The sequence below is a fragment of the Ambystoma mexicanum genome, chromosome 11, assembly GCF_040938575.1.
Source record: "Ambystoma mexicanum isolate Mex_15411 chromosome 11, UKY_AmexF1_1, whole genome shotgun sequence".
Classification (NCBI taxonomy): Eukaryota; Metazoa; Chordata; class Amphibia; order Caudata; family Ambystomatidae; genus Ambystoma; species Ambystoma mexicanum.
Genome location: NC_090934.1, coordinates 783,716,838 through 783,738,385, shown reverse-complemented (window position 1 = coordinate 783,738,385; position 21,548 = coordinate 783,716,838).

The following is a 21,548-nucleotide window of genomic DNA, read 5'->3' as shown; positions in this document are numbered from 1 at the left end:
GAAGCTGGAACCCAATGCAGATCCCCTCACAATACATCGCTCCCCAAATAGGAATATGCCACATCACTTGCAAAGAAGAACGCTACACGGCCCATATCAGAATAGAATTTTAATGCACATCAATATCACCAAGCCCATACAGCCATCAGGCCATGAACTCCAAAACACATTTCACCATTGTGGGCTGCATCCGCAAGAAATGACCAGCCACTACTTGTGTGACGCCCTGTTCCCTCATGGTACACAGAGCCACATTCACGTACGAAAAGGCAACATGGAAGCGCACAGAACCGCAGGGCCGTCCCAATGGGGAGGCACTAGTCCAGCTGAAAGGCCGAAATGTTGCTCCGAGCCACCAGTACTGCGTAAGGGCATGTGGCCCATTGGCGATCGTCCCATAAGATCGTAATGCTGCTCCACTGATTAACACGAAGCAGCAGGTGTCGGGAGTAAAACCCATCTGCAGGAGTGGCATACAGATGGCAGTGGCAAAAGGGGAGGAGATACCTGTCAACCAAAAGAAAAGAAACAGAATAGAATGGCCATCAGAACTACATTCGAACAACTCACTTCAATGATCACACTAGATCCACAGCCATATGCATGCAAGCCCACTCCAAAGGATCATCACCACCCCAAAACCACTTGCGAATCATAACTATCTATATCGAGGTGAAAACACCATCACAAACGAGTGTACCTGTGCATGCGTCTGTGAAAACAGAATCCTTCAGATGGGATTGGTAACGTGCATGGACACAAGTGTCTGAAGGCGCATCGAGACAGGGAGGGCTCAACAAGGCCAGATAGACGATGGTCCCACTATGGCAGCCCTGCATCACATAGCGCAGGGGGGGCGGACAGATCCCAAGAAGCCCTGTACATGGCAAACTCTGTATCAAATCACCTGCCCATGCATCCATTCATCATTCCCTCATCCCGTAATGAAAACGCCTGAATATTTACTCACATAACATTAGAAATATCCATTGAGTCTGTGCGTTATGCAGCCTGCAAAATCCACAGTGCCCCAGCACGTAATTCCAGTCTAGTGAAGTAACATGTATTTGGGAACGTCCTGCCTTATCGTCCACTACGCAATTGCGCATCCCATACTATTCATATCAATCATAGCATTCTCGCCATGGCCCCTGTCCCAAGGACATTGAACAATAGAACGTTATATTTGCAGTCAGACCTGTGGGCATCTCCTCGCCGCTAGCTGAAAACCGAAAGCGCCGCCCTTCGAATTCCTCATTTGCAACATCACGTCGAAGAGGCATCTGTGGCCGTTTGAAAACACTAATTAATCCATCGAGTGCGGCTGTGTGTGAAAATGGCAACTGCCTTCACCCACGAATGGGACGCCCCGCCCGTCGTTGCAACTCGGTACAGTGATGAATGAGGGCCCACCGTTACTCGAGTACTACGTTCCACTGACCCTTCACAACTCTGTTCGCGACTGCACAGATAGTATGTGAAACAATGGGACCACAGCAGAATGAACATATCAACCAATGTTACACGGCCATCGGGTACAAATACAAGATTGCAATAGCAAGATGCCATTCCACGAATTGCAGCGTTGTGCGCGGGACGTGCTCGGCCAAAGGGGAGAGCAGTTTGCACAGGTGGAATGAATCACCACAGGTGGAGGCCATTCAGCCTGGAAACACATAAATTGCACAGCCAGTCTCCTCCCACAACCACACCGAAATGCTACCGGCAGGACTCGCGATGTTGGCCCTGGGGGACCTGATAGCACTGCAAGTACTCCAACTCCAAGAAGAAGACGAACACCAACTACAACCGGCCGCACGGAGGAGACGCAGGAGGAGGAGGAGGCCAAGGCAGGGCCAGCAAGGGCCGCCAGCACAGCCACTACCACCACGCAGGCAGCCCGCAATCCCACGCCTCCGAGCACATCCGTTCAACCTCACTGATGAGCAGATCCACACCCTCTACCGTCTGGACCGGGACACCATAACCGCCATTGTGGACATGACACAGGCTGACCTTGTCAGCATGATAGATAGCCCAACCGCCATCCCACCCCTACTGAAGGTGGTGTCTGTACTACACTTCCTGGCCACAGGCACCTACCAGCACACAGTCGGACAGTTGCATGGCATTTCTCAGCCACTGTTCTCACGGACACTATTGCAAGTGCTCGATGCCCTCCTGAAGCACGCAGACGACTACATCTCCCTACCACGCTCGGAGCTGGAAATTACCAACACAAAAGTGGGATTCCATGCACTTGCCGGCATACCGGGTTGCATTGGTGCCATCGACTGCACCCATGTGGAATTGGTCGTCCCACATGCCATGGAGGCCCAGTACCGCAACCGAAAACAATTTCATTCTCTGAATGTACAAATGGTGTGTGACTCCAACAGGATCATTACACATTGTTGTGCCCGATTCCCTGGATCAACCCATGATTCTATGGTCTTGAGGAACTCTACAATACCACGCTACATGGAGCGACACGCAGGGAACAGATCCTGGCTACTCGGTGAGTCTCATTTCATGCATGATGATGTGGGGTATGTGATTCGGCAATGACCTGGCAGGAAGGGGGCGGGGGGGTGTGCGTACGTAGCAATGGCATTCCACATCATACGTTTCTCGTCCACATACAGGTGATGCTGGATATCCACTGAAGAGATGGCTCCTCACACCAGTCCGGAACCCACGGGACCAGCATGAGGAGGACTACAACCATGCCCACTCACGTACCCGTGTAGTCATTGAACAGGCATTCGGCCTACTGAAGACTCGTTTCCGGTGCCTCAGCAGGTCTGGCGGGGCACTCCTGTACCGCCATGAGAAGGTTGCAAAGATGGTGATGGCATGTGTCATGCTCCACAACATGTGCGTACCTAGAAATGTGCCCATGCCCCCTGACGCAGAACTGCAAGCACCTGAAGATGGTCATGATGAGGGTGGGGATGTGGCAGCACCTCAAGGAGTCTGCGAGGCACCGGAGGCCCGTGACATTCGTCAGCATCTCATTGATGTATGCTTCTAGCACTCACGCCTGGTGGCTGATACATGGACACGGGACTCGTGGCACTGTGTGTGTCTGGGAGATGCACAATATGGACTGTACGCCTATGATGGCCTAGTACACAAAGATCAATGTCCACACATCTCATTGGTTGATCGTGCACTTTTTATGGCATATGTGATATCATGTTGTACACCCTATCGACCCGCCACCCAAGTGAGCCCAACACACCCCCTCCACCCTCCCACCTCCCCCCCGAACACCAGTGTCCAAAGATGCTCATCGTCAGTGGGCAGTCGCTATTGCAAGCCCCCTCTGCGGGTATCAGGGGCACCCCTGCCTGTGGAGCGCAGGTTCCTCCCAGATCTACGTTGGGGGCTGCCCTGGACGGAACTTGCAACGGATGATGTCTCTGCCTGCTCACGTCCATGCATGTCCCTAAGGGTTTGCGAGAGCTCAGTGAGCACACGGCGCACTGCGGCAAGTTCACCACATACGTCTTTGGACGTCGCATGCAGTTCCCCCCTCAGGCTCTCGGTGCTTCTCTCCATTTGGACTCTCAGGCTCTCGGTGCTACTCTCCATTTGTGCCCTTAGTGTCTCTGTACCTCTCTCCATTTCTGCCCTAAGTGTCTCAGTTGATGTTTCTATGTCTGCCTTAGTGCCCCCACATTCATCGGCATGGTCCTTGAGGAGCGTGGCCAGTTGCTGCTGTTGCACTATTAACTGGTCGAGGGACTGTTGCCTCTGCTGGGCCATGGCCATTTGCGGGGGTGTCACAGAGGGGCTGTTGTCCTCATGTTGCCCTGCCACAGGGCTTGTGGGGGATGGCCAGTCGTCGTCTTGTGGGTGCCCCTGCGTGGTATCCTCATGTAGTACGGGATGGAACAGACAGGGGGATTGGGACAGGTCATGGATGGATCTGACTTCGACATCCCCGTCTTCTGTGTCGGAGCATGCTGCCATCAATGGGGTGTCACCTATGGTGCTGCTGCCACCGGAGGCAGTGCCTTCTGTGGCATCCGTCGGGGGGACCTGTGGTGGTGGTGTTGTGGGCATGCTGGCTGCTGGGGTGCCTGTTGATGTTCCCTCCTCTGTGCTGCCACCTGATTTGTGCTGCTGCCGTGTCTTGATGCGTGCAGCTGAGGTGGAGGGTCTTTGGCCGTTGGTCTTGGCCCTCTTTGCAGGTGTGCTGGTAGGGGTGTCCTGCAGCTCGTCGTTTGGATCGGACCCTGTGGTGGAGTAAAGGAGGGCGAGCGTTATTAATGGGTCTGTGGGAATTGGAATGGCAATGTATCACATGCATTGGGGTGGTACCTGAGGGTGATTTGGGTCGGGGCCTTGGAGGTGCTTCCATTTTTGTGTGGAGTGAGGGTGCAGTTGTTTGGCAGCCTGCAGTTAGGGTGTGCCTGCTGCACGTGTAGTGCGTGTTTTAGGGGTTTTTAATTATTTATGTATTTATTGTGGGTTTTAACGTGCGCTATCAGGACGATGTGTGTGGACGTTCTCCTGGACATGTGTTTCTGTTGCACTATGGGGACACATGGTGCTTCACATGGATGGACTTTGTGGTTTTGGCATTGTTTCATTAGGCCCACCTACCTGATTCTTCGGATGTCTGCACTCCTTTCTCCATCCCTCCGACTCCCTCTATGCTCTCCATTCCGATGGTGGAGGCACAGATTTCTTCCCAGGGGGTCAGCTTGATGGGTGATTCCGACCCTCCCCCGGTGGCTGTGGCAATGTTGCGGTTGGCAGAGAGTATGCTGCGGACGCGTATCCGCAGGTCGTCCCATCGCTTACGGCATTGCTGTGGGGTGCGGGGTGCGGTCCCCACCGCACTTACCCGCTGTGCCACCAGAGCCCATATGGCCTTCTTGTTTGCGAGTGCCGTCCTGGTCATTTGCGTGGAGAAGACGACGGCAGCATTCTCCTGGAGGGTCTCTGTTAGCACGGTGAGTTCCTCACGGGAGAAGTGGACCTGCCGCTTGCGGTCGCACACTTTCTTCGCTACTTTTCCCATTTTTCTTGGTTTCGCTAGGGTGGATGACGGGTTGGGTTGTGTCTCAGGGTAGTGATTTTAGTGGTTGTGTGGTTTTAGTGGTTTTATAGGTGTACGGCGGGTTGTTTCCCGTTCCGGGCCCGTGTTTTAACTTCCGTTTCCGTATATATATTACGGTAGGCGCACACTGCGGTGTCCGCTGTGATGGGTGGCGGTATTGCACCTAGGGCGCCGTACGGCGGCGGTGTGGGCCGTTTTGGGTTCATTTCCGCCATCGCGGACTTTGCACTTCCGCCATGCCGTGGTGCTCGTGCCCGATGGGTCGGAATGGGCCGCACTTTGCTCCTTCTTGCAATGGCGGAAACGCTATTTACGCTGTGGCGGTCCGGTCAGTCACTTTCCGCCAGGGTCGTAATGAGGGCCATTGTATAATTTAAAAAAGAGCCAGCTTGAAATGTTAGCATTAACATTTAAATAACCGCCTTTTATTTTTTATAGCTGCATTTGCATAAAACACAGCTCCCTTGTCTCCCTTTCCATATCTGCTAGAAAATGCACACCTGACCGCACAACCCTCTCCCACATATAATAGGCAGGTACATGCAGTGAGAGAGAAAGAAAGGCAGGGGGAGACAGATGGAGCGAATACAAAGAAAAGAGAAACAGACAGAGGGGAAGGAAGAGGGAGGGGGCGAGGGAGCTCAAGATCCTCATATAATATGTCAGGTATCATTAGTCTGCCCATCAATTTCCTTAACCAGCACCTACGATGCATGCTCCAGAAATAAGGCAGGTCTCATTGGCATATCCATGAAACCACGTTATTTGGATTAGGCACTGCTGCTTTCACACAGGAGAGTTGACAAAAGTATGAGTGGAGAGTGTTGAGTGGATTGGAAGTGGTGTGAATGTAAACATGGTCATCCTAACTTTCAAGTTTTTCAAACTTAAGCCATGTATAGAAGCTAATTGTACGTTTAAAGCTTGTTCATTACAAAAAAATGAAAATAAATATCAAAATCTTTATTATCAGTTAAGAGGTGGTTCCAAGTGGAGCCATCAGATATTTGTACCTCAATTAAAATGTTTAACACTTTTGGAATCTATATGTAGCCAAACCCACTAACCTATCCCTGTTCCCTGTAGGTTTTGTAAACTGATATTATGTCATGACGTCATTGATGATGAGTTTGTATTACTTAAGCCATTGTTTTTGATCAATATGTTGAGAGAAGCGGGACTTGAATGCTTGTATGCTGTCCTGGCTTTGCTTCAATGTGAATAAAGTTGGGTTTTGCTGTGCACTTTGTCTACTCCATCATTGGGTCTGGTTTGGATTGCCTCAAATTCCTCTGGGCCTAGCTGGGAGTTTGGGGCCACCTTAACTGTCTTTTCTTGCTTAGCTCTAGATGTAGTTATCTTAATGCCGCAGGTCTGATGGAAGTTGCCACAAATGTTCTTGAGTCTATTTGGAATATTTTCATGAGTGGAAATAATGTGGCTTGTATATATTTTTTAACTACATCCTTGTACAGAACACAGCAATTTTGAAGTACTTAATGTGAATGATGCACCTTTTATGTAATTTTACTGGCTTGCGATTCCTATTTAAATTGATTTATTTATGTGATCTTATTCTCTGTTTACAAGTGATGTGTTATTAATGGTGATGTATTAAAAGTTGACTATGTTAAATGTGTAACACTTATGATACTTTTTTAAAAAAAATACCAAACTAAACACACAACCACTGAAATGTTCCCATCAGACTCAAAGAAATGCTTATGTGTGGTCCCTCAAGGCGTGTCCCTCTCTCTGCTTTTCAACCTCTACCTCTGTCCATCCCTTCCTTCATAAAAACTCTTAATCCCTTCTCCACAACCATGTGGATAACACTCAGCTAATCTAAGAGCTATCAAAAACAGATTGCCTTTGACAAAAAGCAATGATAATGTTCAAACAATTGATTTATGGGTGGCATCCAGCAAATCCAGGAAACATTAACGAAGTCTACAAATGGCAGAAAGACAGCTCTTTAAAGCATGTAATTATTGGACGTGAGGTCAGTCAGTCTCAAGTGACCAAAAGGCTCAGAACTCAAGAATCGCCCACATCGGGATACAGCTTTTATAGCAAAAGCCACACAATTACAATGGCCCTCATTACGACCCTGGCGGTAAGGGGTTTGCGCCAGCGTTAGCTGCGCCGACCCCTTACCGCCAACTACGAGTTCCCATAGCGCCATGGTCATTTTTCCGCCCGCTTTTTGCGGGCGTAAAAATCCATGGCGCTATGGGACCTTGGTGTTAATTACGCCACCGTAATTTACGGTGGCGTAATTAACTCCTTCCCCACTCCCATTATACCCTATGGGGCCGAAATGGGAATGGGGAAGGGTAAATGGGTCAATGGGGACTTACCGCCCCGCCGACCTCGGAATGGGGCGGTAAGTCCACCATCCGCCATGGCGTAAACGGACTTTACGCCATGGCCGGAAAGTCCGTCGATGGCGGAAAAAATCCGCCAGGGTCGTAATGAGGGCCAATGTATTTCAGACATTAAGTAGATGTAAATCCCTATTGCTCTTGCCATTTACCAGTCTAAAGATCGACACACATTACCCTACCCATTACTTACAGCCGGTAAGATAGCTCTGCGGGTTGAGCGCTCACTGATGCGATCTGAGTGTGACCTGCAGGTCGCAGGTTTGAATCCCAGCATGGTCAACTCAGCCTTTCATCCTTCTGAGGTCGATAAATGAGTACCAATTTCAGTTGGGTGATATTGTATGTAAACATGTGCTCTGTAAAGCGCTTTGGATAAAGGTGCTATATAAATGACACATCATTATCATTACTCTATTGGTTAGTACATTACATGTGACATCCCAAATCCATCCCCTGTAGATGACCTAATAGGGCAATTAGTGAAAAGCAAAATCCGAAACTTCATGGCACCAAATAGTAGATACACTTCATCCTTTCCCATGACTCCAGACAGTTTAGCACCCTAAACCGTTCCCGGTCCTTGCAGCTTCTCACTGTGAAACACTTGTTTGCAACTGCAACACTGATACGTGTTGTGGTCCCCATTACCTAGCTAGACCAAGGAAAGACACTGTTAGTTTGCAGAACATTCATCTTGCCTGGGAACGAAAGAGTGAGAGAGAGATCATGGAAAAAACATGTAACAGAAACCCCACTTTTGAGAAGTAATGACTTGTATTATTTGTGTTACAAACCACTCTGTCAGGAATTCAACAGTCCTAATACTTCAGTAGAGGGCAGTTGATCCAAATCCTGATGCAGTATTTTGGCAGTGCCTTGATCTGAGGCCTAATTCACACCAGGACACATCTTTTTAAACTGTTGGCTGATGCTAAAAGCACAAATCATTATTATTTTGTATGTTTGACCTCCCTGGGAAAACCTTCATGAGAGAGGATAACAAGATCTTCATCCTTTGAAACAATAATTAATATGATTAATATGTGTGCTGCCTGGTGACAAAACCACATACTTGGCAATTTAACAAATGGCAGAATCACTAAAACAACATGGAACCCTCATGGTTTGAGTATTTTCACAGACAGTATTTCCCTTTATGTTTAGGACATTTCATTTGAATATGAACATTCCTCCCTTTAGTTAATTCATTAACTACACCCCCGCTCTCTTTCATCTTGTCAAAAGGGTTTTTGGTACCCACACTTTACTGACATTACACAAATCTCCACAGTATTCTTCTGGGCTGTATGGTAAAAAATGACAATCCCCATCCCCTGTGCAATGAACATAAGTTTCAATATAGTTTTCAGGGTCATTTGGGTGATCCAAGCGTGTTCCTGGTGGACCAATTGGTTGTTCTATTATAACTATGCAAGCCGGCTCCTCGCTAATCAATTTTTTTGTTTGTGTGTGAATATTTTTCAAATGGAAAGTGTCATTGACGGTTTTCAGTGTGAGTGAGATCATGGGCATTGTTTTAGACCTGATCCTTTTGGAGCATTCCACAATCAATTGACAGGTGCAGAAAAGAAAAAAGCAGCAAAACAAGATCAGGAATCAGCAGCTTGAAAATATTACTCATCCATGTGAGCACTCGTGAAAACAGTGACGTGGACCAATCATTTTCCTTCACCCAACCCTCTTTCTTCATTGTGGTGCGCAAATGGTGTATTGCCTAGGTAAGAGTTGCATTGTCTGCGTCGTTGAAAGGTATATATTTACAGCAAGAAGTAACCAGTTTTGCACAAACGGCACCTTCCATTGCAGTTAGTAAGTCCAAAACATAGTGGTTTTGAAGAGTGGTCAGCCTAATTGCTCTCAGTTCTTCTCTTATGGCATTCAGTCCATGTTCTGTTTCATGAGCCAGTTGTATCAACTCCCAGCATGTAATCTGAAGCCATTTGGCATTAGTTGGCGTTTGTACCCCAGGAGCGAAAATTGAGGCAAAACATGTTTCGACTTTGCTATATAATCTGTATTCATCAGGTATATCATTAAGCTTATTGCTGGAGTCCTGGGACAGGTAGTTGCTATGGTGGTGACTCTGATGCATTAAGTACAGAGGCTTGCTCATTGGGTGTTTGCTAATTGCTGTGATGTTACCAGTTAGGATCACCAACATGGGGGCTTCTATCTTTGCCACAGAACATATTCCTCTCCAGGATGTGGTAATTGAACATAAGCCATCCCACAACAGACCCAATAAATGTCCATGAGTGCTGCTATACCCCCTTGATGACTGGGAGATCAATCATTTTATCACACTGCTTGTTAGTGTCTACAAACGCAGTGCTGTTGCCTCTGAAACACAAGGAAAATCATGTAAGTATCATGATCTGTGTTAGGGTTTATATTGATTGATCCATGTCCAACGTCTGACATATTTTTCCCAGACAGCAAAACAAGTTTCATTTATTTGTTGTACTGCACTCTTTGGTAACCCAACCACCCCTCCTGCTTTGTACCCAATCAACCCTTCGACAAATTCATTTTTTCTAAAAAATAGCACCTTTTATCTGTAACCAAGGTCTTTTTCTGCAGTGAAGCTGTTCCTGTCCTACTTTATCAGAATATCAGAACACCTGAATGTGGGTGGTACCATCAAAACAACCCAATTTTTCCTGCCTCCATTTGTTTCATAGCTGAGTATAACACTCTTCAAACTATCTCTCTATGTCATTTTTTCAGTTTAATGTAATTATCTTCATATACCGTTGAGTTAACTTCTACCCGCTGTACTTGAACCTTGTGTCCCTGAATCAGCCCTCAACCCTACATAAGGCCAGGTACCCTAAACACTGTACCAACTCTGATGGTATTTCTTGCACTATAAACAATCTGAGAGTAGCTGTTGCATGGGGGATCAATGAACAAACAAAACAAGGTTTGCTCGATTTCCCTCTGCCCACTGCCCTCATGTGGCGGTACCACATGTTTTCATCTGCATGCTGATATACATCCTTAGACCTACCTAAAATAATACTTGGGTTACACATTTCCCTCCTAATTCTAGTCATGGAAACATTAATACTGACTTGTACGTTTGCAATGTTAATATCATTATTGGCCCCACTCCTAGAAAGAAACCATATGAATTCGACCATGAAGAAAGATAAAGACATAAGCAGAATAGAAGAACAATGTAAGGCATATACGTTCTCATAATATCCATAGTCTTTGGAGACTGTGGAGAAATGTTACTGTCCAACTGCCCAAAGAGACGTATTGCTTTAAAAACAGTTAAAGGAATGTCACTCATCTTATTATTCCTCCTCTTCTTCCTGCTGTTGTTGTGGAGATATGGCAGAGCTCTTCTCTTTCCTGACTCTGCTGATATGAATCCATGTTCATGGCCAGCACCTTTGACAGCTGTGGGTGTGGCTTTGATGACATTGCATGGTCCTTCCACTTGTGCACGAAATTCCATATCCAAATGCAATCACCTGATAAGAACTGTGGTAGCTGTTGCTGTGATGATTCTTGCTGTGATGAGTCGGTCACTGGCGGAACATGCTTTTTTTGGTGTAACCCAATCTAGCGAGATATAAGTCTGCCAGATTTGGTTAGTTCCCTAAAATACCCCCCAATTAATAACCTAAAATGTCAGCAGAAGACTATGTGCATTGGAGGCTGTGAGGGGTGTATGCAGTCTCCTGGCAGTGTAAGGTGATTGACAAAACCAGGGTGGTTTCTTAGTGCAAATAATGCGAGCATCAGACAGTGTAGCCAGATCTTTTGCAAAGTTTCTCATAACTTGACAAGCTTTTGTATTAGTAAAGCATGTAAGCGCTCCACTAGTCTATTGGCCTGAGGGTGGTAAAATGAGCACAGCTTCTGCTGTATGCCAAATAATGAGATCTCTTTGAACATCTCATTGAAAATACTCCATGCAGCAGAAATGTGTCGGCCAATGTGGCATCGGGGTGAACACAGGGTCCTGCTTCAAGCCTTTGGGAGAATTAACATTCAACAATAATTAGATGACAAAAGTTACTGCACCTGTTAACCACGCCTACATAATAAATGTGCAAGTGTCAAAGGGCCCCAAGGGGTGGGGCAATGTTGTTTTCAGGGTCCTAGGATTGTGGCCAGTGGTCTACATATTGACATGAAATCATCAACATGTTTGTGAAGATTTGGAATGAGCCATTCTTCCTGTAAATTCACTGCAATATATTGTTTGGTTGTGTGTGCAAGGTAGTGCAACTGCTTGAGAGCAACTCTAAGTAATGTTTGAGGCATAACTAGTTTCCCTGAAATATTTTGTCTCCATATTGGATCTGTGGGGCACACTGAACACCCTATCTTTGTCCATAACTCTTTCTCCTGCTGGGGATCTTGTGCTTGTAATTCTATAAGCTCGGCCAGGGGAAGGGAATTGAAGGAGTCACGCGGTTTACTGGTTTTAATCAGAATTCAAGGAAGGGATATTTTGTGTTATCTGTGATATCTGAGTATGCTACCTACCTCTTTTGATGTTTTGTCTGTTGCACTGTTGCCATGTGCAATTGTGCCTGTATTGTGTGTGTGGGCTGTGCACTTAACTACTGCCACTGCTGTAGGGAGTGCTAATGTGTCAATTATTCTGGAGAGTAGAGCTGTATGCGGCACTAGCATTCCTTCTGATTTTCTGAACCCTCTCCTTTGCCACCTGGATATATCTGAGTGCACTGTGGACGTAACATCTGCTGAGTCTGAGTAAATGGTTTTGGGACATCATATGGACAATTCTAATGCTGTGATAAGGGCCCCCAATTCAGCTACCTGCATAGAGTAACTTGATGATAGGGGCACCTTTGCCAATACCTTGTATTCTCCTGACTCGAGGCTCACTACGGCTGCTCCCATGTGCCTTTGGCCCGTGTTCTGATCAATCATCGATGAACCATCAATGAAGAGCACCTTCCCTTCTGTGAGTGCGTCTTCTCTAGTAACGGTGTCCAGTCAATTGGTCGACAGCAAACTGGTCGACTGCAATTTGGTCGACACCATTTGGTCGAATGCCAAATGGTCGAATTTTTTTTTTTTTTTTTATATATGTGTTTTGTGGGTTTTCGTGTGGGGAAAAAAAAAAAAGAAAAAAAGGGGGTGGGGGGGACCCCCCCAAAAAAAACAAAAAAAGGGTAAAAAAAAAAAAAAAAAATTCGACCATTTGGCATTCGACCAAATGGTGTCGACCAGTTGTCCTGTCGACCAAATGTTTTCGACCAATTGACTGGTAACCTTCTCTAACATGGATAGTGTCACCTGTAATGTCTTCATATGTAGCACTATCATGCACTGTGTCATTTGGCTGTACTGGCACTGTGATGAATGTTACTGGATTGATAGTGTGGCACCTGACAATGTGAATGAAGAGGTTGGACAAAATCACTTCACACCCTGATGCTCGTTGTGTGGTGAGAATGGACTTTGATTTTTCAAAGATTGCAAAAACTGCATACTCTCCATAGAGAGTGACTGGGCACCCCACTGTGATGGTGGATTGGTTCTGGATTGCAAAAGCAACTGCTGCCAGTCCTTGATTGCGTGGGAAGTCTCCCTGCATTACTCGGTCTAGGAGTCCACTGTAATAAGCCAAAGGCTTATGTCCCATTGACGTTTGTTGGGTGAGGACAGCCGTCATCACTTGACCATTAGAATGTGAGAATTAGAAGGATTGTTTTTCGTAATCTGATGTTGCTAAAATTGGTGCGTTACTGATTGCACTTTTCAGTTCCTGGAATGATTGGATCCTCTCATCTGTCCGAACAATGGGTCCATTAACTTTCTGTGCTTCCTACAACCCTTGCAATAGGAGTTCGGTGTAAGCAGAATAGTCAAGTATTCATGCTTAACAGTAGTTGCATAACCATAGTAACTGTTGCATTTGTTTCACTGTGGTTGGCTACGGTGTGTGGTTGTACTGCTGCTGCTCTTTCTGGAATTAGTCTTTAACCTGCGGATGATATGATCTGTCCTAGGTACACAATCGCTGGCAAAACTGCATTTTCTCTTTGTCCACATTGCAGCCCTGTTCTGCCAATAAAGTCAAGTTTTCACTGAATGTTTTCTACATTGCTCTTCTGTTGGGCTGCAGACCAGCATGTTGTCTACATACTGAATTACTGTGTTGTGTTCTTGTAAATTTCTTAAGTTCATTTGCAGTACTCTGTTAAAAATACTAGGCGATTCACAATGCCTTTGTGGCAAATGAGTGTGTCAGAATCTCTGACCCCTGTAACTATGGGGCTGATTCATGGAATTTGTGTGCGGAAAAACGGGGATTTGTGTGCCATTCTGCCCGCAAATCCCTGTTTAACAAATGGGGATTTGCGTACAAATTCCATGAATCATCCCCTAAATGTTGTGGGGGGCTGGGACTCAGGGTGTAGTGGGATGGAGAAAAATGCATTATTGAGATCCACTACAGTGAAATGAGTGGCCTCTGTGGGATGTTACAAAGTGCAGTGGCAGGGTTGGGGACCACTGGGAATTCTGCCTCTACAATGTTGTTCAACGGACAGATGTCCAGAACCATCCTCCATGAAGACCTTTTTGCTTTTTTGTCAGAGTATATAGCTATGTTTCATGGTGATTCTGATGGCTGTATTATGCCATGCTGCTATAAAGCTACAATAGCAAAATACATCCCCTCCTCTGCTCCTTTGGACATGGGATACTGCTTTTTTCAATTTGATGCAAACCTCTCCTTTGTCCTTTAACGGCCTACATCATGTGGGCTACTGGTCCATAACTCACTGGGCACTGTTTCTAAATCTGTCTGCATGTGCGGTGGCAATGTCTTGGCAAGGTGCATGGCATGGGGTACTTTTCTGTGCTCTACAATTATCTGGCAGGGTACGGAAATTTCAAATATCATCTCTCCCTCATCTTTGATGTTTTCAAACAGCCATTCGTTAGAAACATACCTTAATTGTTGTGTTGGGTTGAATGTATAGAACTGTGCGCCATTCAAGATCTTCCTCGTCCAAACCGGACAGTGTTGCAATGTCTGCATTGATAATCACTGCTTCCCAAATATCTTGATAATGGTGCCTGCACCCTTTCCTGAATGACAGCTGGTCTGAATAGAAACTCAGCAGCTATGCACCAAATCTTATCCTTGATCCCTGGCACCCAACCTAATGCAATTGTTACACCATAAAGGAACACATCTTGATGGAGCAGTATGCCCCGCAGGGTGCTGTGATTGCACAGTGCTTGTATTAGTGCTGCTGCCCTAGCAAGGAACATTCCTGGTATAGAACACACTATACCTTCCTCTGTGAATTATATTGTCATATTCAACTTGGCCATGGGGTCCATGCCCAAGAGGTTGACAGGGGCATCTTGTGACTACGATAAACGTGCTGAGACTTCCTGTGTCCTCACAGTCATAGGTAAGTCTTCGGGGAAATGAATTGATACAATATCCCCATAAAATCCCTGCATGTGCATTATTTTGTTCCTTGCCTTGTACAGGGGTCCTGTGTCGACTAAAAAGAAAAATGTTCGATCTCCTATCTTCTCTCCCACTAGGGGTTCCTCATTCGGGTCAGCAGTTACAGATAGTACTGGACACATCAGAGCTCTCTATGGGCTGTCCTATTGTGGGTTACCATTCGTACCTGGGAGCAGGAAGGGTTTACCCCCAAAAACACTTGCTCCTGTGTAGTGAGTTTTTGTCCCCTGTGGCAAGGGGTTCTTATTCCACAGCTGAGCAGGTGACAGCTGCATATGTGACTGGATGGGATTGGGTGCCAGGTATTGTACTGGCTGCTGCTGAATGGCGCCCGGGGCATATGGGACAAGCAGGGGTTGCATAAATTGTGGTTATGGGTAAAAGGTGCAGTGATACCCTATGATGTTAGGATAGTGGGGCACGATCGGTCTACTTCTACATTATCATGCAAAATTGCCTGTTCTCCCACAGGACCAAAACTGCCCCCCAAATCTGGGTCTCATACCTCCATATCTGCCCCCTCGACCTCTCTGAAAAATCCCTCTTCCCCTTGGCAAACCTCTGATTTACCATCTTCCATCTGTCGGTCCCGATGTCCTTCCCTGCTCAGTGTAATGTTCAGGTTGCCCTTATGTGGTCCTGGTTATTACCACCCCTTAAATGGCAAGTTTAGACAGTACTTGCTGTAGTAGCTTTGCCCTGTGGGTTTTCTCTGAATTATCGTTATCCTTCGCTTGTTTCTGTCTGCAATAATGTGTGCCTGTATCTCGGGCCATCCCTTTGATTCAATCCAAACTCCCTTATTCAAATATGCATGTACCTGCGTGGAGAGAACCGTGTGCAACATGTGATAGAGAACAGCGATATCTTTATGCCATCTCTCTCCCATCTCTAACCACTGCATCTCTTGTATCTGCTGGATACAGAGAGAGGGGTCCTCATCTACGTTCATTGTGCGAGCCATGATAGAATTTATGTCAGGTCTGTCAGGGTACATGTCTCTCAAAACTTCCATATGTGTGCTCGACAGTTGTTAAAAGGAGCGCCACCATGGACAGTGTCGTGCAACGTCACTCCAGCATAACCCGCCATTTTCCATATTTTGTTAACCTGCTCTCCCAAACGGGAGGCAAACAGGCTCTTTATATCTCCTACAGCTAATGTTACTCCTGCTGTGTGCTTTTCTAGGGCATAAATCCACTTTTCCACTCCTGTTGTGAGGGAGGGCAAGGTGCGAATTACGTTGTCCCAATCCATGCAGAGCCAGGGTACATAATGAAATCTCCCCAGACCTTTATGCAGCAATGGGAACTGTGTTCCTCACTTTTTATACTCCAAAACCCTCCTTCGCGTCTTACCCTCTGCTAAGGCCATATGACCAGGCAGTGGTCTAGGCCATACAGCCCCATGGTGTCATTTCTTCTGGGTCCTCAGTCTCACACCCATCGGTCTCATCCTCTACTTCTCCATCAGTATATACTGGGTTGTAGTCTACACTGTGGATGCGCCTATCCATTATCTTGTGGCCCCCCTGTAACTTCCCCTAAGTTGGGTGTTTCCTCCTTTGCGGCTATCTGAGGATCTTCGATAGGTTTACTATCAATCTTAAAAATAATCTATCCAACCCTACATTGGTCTGTGCCTATTGGTGCACACCGCCCCTCCCCTTGCCTCTGTGTTGCTTTTGCCAGCTCCTTCTCCACCTTCTTTAATGCTGCTTCTAATTGACGACAAGCCTTATTCTCAATTTCTAAAATCAATGGGTCTCTGGTGGTGTCCTTGGGTTTCCCTAATCTTTCCTTTGTGTTATCAGTTGGGTGTGTGAACTTGTGGTTAGTATTGTCTATGGCAGGCTGTAGGTGGTAGGACCCATTAGGGGGTTGGCAGTTTCATGTCTGTGCACCTGAATGGAGCCCTCTTTTCCATTCTTTGGGACATTGTCTTCCTCTGCAAACATCTTCCATAAATCAATTATGCTCTGTCTATGTTTCAACTGTTTTCCTTTATATGTTGACAGCAAATACATATGCATATGTTCTAATACATTCTTTTTCAGTCTTGCCCTGTTCGGGCTCTTTCGGATACTTTAAAATCATTTCCTTATATTGCAGAAGTGCTTTACACATATGCTGCAAGGGAGTATCCATAATACCAAGATGTTCCACCTCATTCAAAATAAACAAAATCCATAAATACTGGACCAGCAGCATCTTATTACCAAAGTTTTCAGCACGCCAATAAACCATCACAAAACACCAAAGCCTAGAACACCATCACAATTGCTAAAAACTCCTTAGCCACAAGCACCTCTACATACACCATGTGCTAATAATGCCTCAGCACAAAATATCTCTATTAACAATGCCTGTAACAAAAATACATTTTCTTCGCAGAATGATGTAAATCCTTCCACTGTCTCCTTACCTCGAGAATAAGGTACTCACCACTCATCAAGTTCTCTTCTACAACTGAGGGATAACCTCTCCTTTCCTCATAGGACCATCAATTTATGTACAGTGCTGTTTCTCCACATTACTTAATCACTTTTCATCACCTTATGACATCATCGTTTCCCTGTATCAGGGGAGATTCACCTCAACACCTCTTTAATACTTATGAAATATCATACAACGTTGTCTTTCCTTGTCTAGAGGAGCTTCTAGAGTTTCTATTCAGTTGTCTGGGACCTCCCTTCTGACTGCCCATTGATCCCAGACACTCCATCTCTAGGGCCATTCATCCTTACATGGGATTGTGGTAAAATGCAGATGGACGTAGTCCAAGAACTAGCAATTGACAAAGCCACCATTTGAAGAGTCAGGCTACCCCACCCCTGAAGTTCTGATGTAGTTGTGTCCAGGCAAACAATCCAGGGGTAGACCTTACCCCTCAAAAGTCTCAACTCTGCCCAAGTGTGACAGATGATTATTTGATGTACATCATGCATATCTTTCTTAAACAATGTTAACCATAGAGGTTTATCTCAAATCCTCTTCTGGAGGTGTCTAACCTTTGAACTTATTAAGACCTATTGGACAGATTCAGGAGGTCTGAAGTTTTCAATGTCATGTGTCAAATATTTTGCCATTCCTGGCTTTTAGGTTCATAACAAGGAGAAAAGGTGCATTTAAAAATGTTTTGTGCATGTATTTTCATCAATGTATTTGTGTATGTGTTTGTTTGTGTGCAGGACATAGGCACCATTTGTGAGCACTGAGAGTGAGCGACATGATGCAGAACTGGGGTCAACATGGGTGTGTATTGAGACAGATTGCTGATTTGATTTGGGCACTAGCAGCATAAACGTTGGCAGCACAAGCATGCAACCTTCATACATGCACGTTCCATACAGACCAACAATAATACATATATGGTGAAGCCTGTTAAAAATCATTGCTAGCAGTGTTTACATTTTTGGTAAAGTGTGTTATTAATGTACATGACCACTATAGTTGTCGTAAAAAGTGGTCTACTCCAGGGGTGGGTCAATTAGATGTCAAAACATGACCACATCCCCAATTTTCTTGACCGGTTTCAACGTTTTTTGGATCATTTATCAACGTCTTCATCAGGAAAAAACAAGTTCTACAATCTAAAAGAGAGGGAAACATACAAGATAACTATGAAGCCCTAACTTTTAGAAAACAAAATGCACACTGGGAGGGACTATTCGCAATGGAAATGCCCCTGCAATTCAAATTTACAAAACTACAAGACATGGGCCATCATTACGACTTTGGCGGTAGCCATGCCGCTATTGGCGGCATGGCTGCCGCCAAAATCGGGTCCGGGTTCCCAGAATGGGGAATTACCGGGCCATTCTGAGTTCGGAGGGCCCGGTAATTCCTCCCTTCAGGAACCCGGGCTGGACCTTCCTCATTCCCATTTCAGCCCCCATAGGGCTGAATGGGAATGGGAGAGAGAGCAAACAACGGGCCGATTACGAGCGGCCCGTTGTTTGCTCCCTCTTCCCCTTGCGGGACCCGCTCTGCACGTCTGGTAGAACCAGACGTGCAGAGCGGGTCCCGCGAGGGGACCTCGTAATCAGGCGGTACGGGGGCGCCATTAACCCCTTACCGCCTGACTTATAATGAGGCCCATAATATTAAAATGGAATAGTCCAGGAACTTAGACTCTGGAGTAGACCATTTGTGCCCCTTGGTGTCAGACAGGAAGTGCCACCATAGAGTAACCAGTGCCCTAAGGTGAGGTGGAGGAATAGGCCAAGGTATCTGTATTCATGTGGCACAAGACAATTAAATGAGTACCACTTGGAGACATGCAGTAATCTGTGTTTGGATAGGTCAGACGGCTCACCTAAGTCATGGAACAGTTACTGCGGTGAATAAAATTAAGAAAAAAAAAGAAAAGGACCCATGCAAGAAATTACAAGGTAGTCTACTATCACTGACCTTAGAGCTGCCCGAAGTATTCAAAAATACGGTAGCGCCCATTTTCAGGGGCTCCAGACAACCACTTTTGAGTTAAGCAGCTTCTGAAATTGTCAACCACTTCACTTCTGTAGCCGTGGCTACATTAGCCTTAGGTCAGCAGAATCTGCAATGTAGTGAAGAGTATTGAGGCCCAGCATAACCACAGTGAGTCCTACGGCTTCAATTTGTCAAATAAGGCCAGGGAACTTACCACGCGGGGGACAGAGGGGATGTCACGAAGAATTGATTCAATCGCGGTTTCCCAACCAGACACGGTTTCGGTTTCCAAAGCAGACACGTGCCCCAATGCCTAAAAGGATGGGCAGAAAGGAAGTTATCGTAGGCGAGTCTCAGTTATAAATGCGTCCTGAGAGCATCTGTGTGGCAAAAGGAGATTTTGTTCCATCAGGCCTGATAAACACAGCAGCGTAAATCAAATGTATTGGTTAACTGCCTATGCAGTGATATTTACCTAGATCCTGCCTAATGGCAGGACACAATCATTCACAATGCTACTATATGTTAGTACCTAGTAGAGTAACTCAGTTTTGAAAAACAATGGCATTAACCTAAATTTTACATCTAGAAAGCAGCTCTTCACATTGGCATCGTTTAAAAAGTGACATAACTCCAAGTTCAGCATTTGAAAGACAGGTTAGTGAGGTGCCTCTGCATGTTAGCGCCTTGATTCAAGTGCCAAATATTCAAAAATAGGGTAGCGCCCATTTTCAGCGGCTCCAGACAACCACGTTTGAGTTAATGCATACAAATGCAGATGGACATGCTGCGCGAGTGCAAAGTCTAAATGGCTTACCGCATTGAATGTGCATCTCCTGCTCAGGTACTTCATCGGGCTCTCAACCGATGGCAGTCCCACTTCTCCGGTTTTTACAGCGCCAGATATAAATTGAAGGTGGGACAATTCTTGCATATTCTGTTAACAGAGGACCCTTTTTGTTTTTTTCTTTGTGGACAGCCAACACCATCAACCTTTACAAAATGTTCCTGTGCATTGCTAGTGACCTGGCATCCGTTGGAGTGTTCCATGTGTGCCCTGCAGAGGGCAGGGTAAATTCTACATTGGTACCCAATGTGTCTGAAATCTTGTACTCATGATTTTACCCCATTATTTTAAAAATGTGCAAGGAGATGCACTGGCCGTACCTTAATAGATTAGTTTGTAAGTGCACGCTTGGTTCAAACCAGGAAAACATTTACCCCTCCCACCCCCCATTTTACAAATTCACTAGAAGCAACTGCTCCACACAGTACGGGTATTATCAGAGTGAAGCATGGAAGCCCATAAAGATGGCTAGTTAGGGCTTGCCACCTTTTTTGTCACACATTTGGAGAACCCAATTTCACAAATAAAACAAATAAAAAACAGGACTTTTTGCATACCACTCCTTCCACGCTGGATAATTTCCTGCCTAAAACTATTGGATTTGTATGGCAACCGCCTTGGTTTTGCAACTGCTAAAGACAAGGCAGATTCCATAGGGGTACATTAGCAAATAGCATGTGCAGGGCATAATTGGCAGGCAGAGTTTACTTTTTAATAAGGCAAAGAGAAAAATTAAAGAGTAAAAGTGAGTTTGCCTCGCTTTTGTCTTTCCTTCTACCCTCCAACTTGTGAATGTTTAAGATCATGTAGGGGACCCACAGCCCATAAGTGCTAATGTTGCTGGTCCCCTCCATCCAATTTGCATTTGAAATGAAAACGAGGCTGACTGATTGCCAAAAAATAAATCAACCCTAACAAATATAATCCTAGTGTCGTAGTAAGAGAGACAAATACTCTTCACCGCCACACTCGGCTATTGTAATGTATTTACATGAAGTAAGACTGGAATACATTTTAAAAAGACATCTCCAATTATATAACATCATGTATTCAATGATTCAAATTGGTTCATTGCGGTTTTCAGCTAAAATGAAAAATAGATCTGTCAACACTGCAGTAGGTTAATCACTGACACTTTTATGATTGCAGGTGGTGTGCTTAACCACTCACCCGGCAAGAAAGATGATTTAATGCCCAATTACTTACCAGGAATTTCCATTACACCTAGTCCTGAGGCAGACTCAGAGTAGCACTACTGTAACACTCAGCATTCTGACGGTGAAACCCTAGAGTCCCAGCCAGAAGG